General features: G+C 31.7%; 1 long non-coding RNA gene across 1 annotated transcript in view; it reads right to left on the reverse strand.

Moving 5' to 3' along the window:
• Window positions 1-1227: 1227 nt before the first annotated feature.
• LOC143248843 (uncharacterized) overlaps window positions 1228-3057 on the reverse strand; it is a 13623-nt gene continuing 11793 nt past the window's right edge. The window contains exons 4-5 of the long non-coding RNA XR_013027216.1: window positions 1976-2084; window positions 1228-1488 (exon numbers count right to left, since the gene is read on the reverse strand). This is a non-coding gene — a long non-coding RNA (uncharacterized LOC143248843). The remainder of the gene's footprint in view (window positions 1489-1975; window positions 2085-3057) is intronic.

A 3057-nucleotide genomic window follows, 5' to 3' on the forward strand; every position in this document is an offset into this window, starting at 1 on the left:
CGTAGTTAGTTCCATTGTAGTCTGTCTATATTTTGAGAGATAAAATCCAGGGTTCGATTATCTGGGATGAGCAATGTGCGGATACATTGTATAGTTTTGAACACAGGTTAAAAACTACTTCTTACAGTTGCTCTTTTAAAGCAGAAAATTTAAATGTTTGAATTCTTTTTTCCTGAGATCAGTGTAAAATTTTCCCGTCGGTTAGAAATATTATGACATTACTTTTCCACAAGAAAATGATTTTGAGGTTGAGGGTTTAGGTTTTTGCATATATATAATAGTATTGTTTATTTTCTGTCCACAAAACAACTTCGCAAGGTGTGGATGGATCTTTAACACAATTGATATGATGGTTCATTAGCTCCATGCAGAAGTACATACAGTTTTTAGGTTTGTATTTTGCGTTTTGCGGTTTTTATGGCCATTTTTGTGTTTTCCACTACGACCTTACATTCTGTGGATGAATCGTTCATGGGATTTACGTGAAAAAAAAAATAAACGTTCAATTTTGCGGTTTCTATGGGTATTTTTTTTACAATTAATTGCGTATCAGAGAAACAAATTTTACGTCTGACGATAACCTTTCTGTAATCATAAATTTACATAACTTCCATCCAGGAGATGGATACGTCTGGTAGTTAAGTAAGAATTTCACAAAACAAAAATATTCTAAATTACTAGAACCGAAAACTTCATGCAGTCTTTGGACATTGCACAACAGATGGCAAAACGAACATCTGAAGAACGAAATAGCACAAGATGGATATTGTTTACGAAGCACAAAACGATTCATTGCTGCTATTTGCGTTTTCTTCATCGCAGAAAGTAAAAACCTAGGTTTAATCCTTTTCAATTTGTAAACTTATCGATGACCAACCAAAAGGCGTATATAAAGATGGATACCGTGCGTACACGAACATTGCAACAGTGAATTTATTTGTGCTTTTATTTTACAGCTAGCTCTATTAGTACTGTGCAATGTTGTTTGGATATTTTGAATAGTGTTGTATTTTAATGTGGTATTTGCAGCCTTAAGATACAAGTATTGTCCACGTTTGTTAACATTTAGGATAGTTGTTCACATTTTAAAACATATTGTTCAAAACCAGCCCAGTCTTTAAGCACCAATCCCATTTGGTATACTGTTCACAGTAATAGGTTAATTATATATTGAAATCAATCATTTTGATTATCAAGTCTCCTTAAAGATTCTGAGACAAACTATTACTTTATTAAAATTTATAACACGTATAAATAGTTTTCAGTACAGTGACGTTTATAAAACATTTGATATTTGTGGCTATTACGCCAGTTAACATAACCTTCAAATATGGTGCAATATATACTCAATAAAAGCAAGAAATCATGTACCACACAAATATACTAGTTAGTCCCCTGTGTTCCCTGGTGGAACAGCGGAAAGTTTAGGAATATCTGGTGTTCAATTCCCAACAGTGGACACTACACAGAGCTCAGTATGTCTTTGATCTAAAAGAAAGAGAACAAAAATAGCCAATCCTCTATTAATGTCTATAAGTTAAGTTTGCTTATTTTTTTAGAAAATAAAAGCAAACATTTACCTCAGACGATAACTTAAGAATGATGCTACAAATTTCTCAGTAGACGGTTTGTTCAAAACAAACATCATAGTATAACAATTTGTTCCTTTACCACTTTTGATATAACTTTTAGTGTAGTGACTCCAGCTTATCAACAACTGCTACAAACAAAATCTCGAACTTTTCTTTTACTTTTTTCTTTTATCATTCGATCATATAAAAAATTTCAGTACGTTTGCTACAGTTACAGAAGAATTGTTTAAGTTACGTTATCATCAAATTCCAAAATAATAAAAGTTTACGAAAGAACAAGTTAAAGGACTCGAAAGAAAGGTGATGTTAACGCCAAAAAACATTGCTACCCGTTCTATGCAGACGTACATGTACAAGTGATATCAGCGAAGAGTTCAACTTACTTAATTTGGTCTAAGAAGAGCACTCCAAAGTTGGCGGTGGCTGGTTTTGACTTTCTGTCTTTTATCTACTCTATTACTTTAAAGTTAGGGATGTCGACCTCAGGTAGTCCTCATGCAAATAAACAAACCAATGCTTCTCATATTCAGATACTACAACAAGTTAGAAATATGTTTGATAATTGTGATAAACTAGCAGAAAATAATAATATAAATTAATTCATTTTATCAAATACTTTAAGTTAATTAATAATCCTATATATCTTTCTTTTTGTCACTTTTCAGAACAGTATCATAAAAATATCATTATTCAGGGTTGTAAGGTACTCACTGAGGTGGTTGAAAACTAAATTTTAAACTGTTGGAAGGGTAATAAAATAATTTTAATATTTTAGTCTGCTTTTAAAGCAACATTTTGAATTGTTTTCATGATAGGTGCTACCATCGTATTTACGTTGTTGTGTGTTCCCCTGGCCAGTTTAAGCTTTGTGCTTTTATCTTTGATATAACACTTTTGTGATAAGAAAGAATAATATTTACCTTAAGTTGTATACTATTGTTATGGTTCTGTGTTTTGTTTTCTTATCCATTATATTAAACATTTAAGCTTGTGTTTTACTTTAACAGTTTAAAATATTACTGAAAATTAAACTGATATTATTTTCAGTCTTGCCAGTTACCCTATTCCAACTTTTAGAAGGGTTGACACAAAGTATCTAGGGGAATATTGGCCACCATGTTATTTAAGGTTTTTAATCTCATTGAAGAAACTGCATAATTTCTTCTGCTTTTAGTAGGAGCATCTTTAGAACAAGGTCAACCAGTTCACACAAAAAGTTATTCACTAAAATCATTATTTAACACAAGACAGGGATATGTACTGTGTCTTTCTAGCCAGGTTTACAAGGCATTTAATTCCTTTAATTTTGTCTCCCTGTAAAATTAATATAAAATGTGTTCACTGATTTTACTGCATCCACTGTGAAGAATCGAATCCCAAACTTTGATTTTATATGTTTGTTAGCTTTCAGCTGACTCGCCGACTAATAGAGACTGTAGTGTTAATTTAAAGCAACAAAATAATC

The sequence above is a fragment of the Tachypleus tridentatus genome, chromosome 4 (genome assembly GCF_004210375.1).
Source record: "Tachypleus tridentatus isolate NWPU-2018 chromosome 4, ASM421037v1, whole genome shotgun sequence".
NCBI lineage: Eukaryota > Metazoa > Arthropoda > Merostomata > Xiphosura > Limulidae > Tachypleus > Tachypleus tridentatus.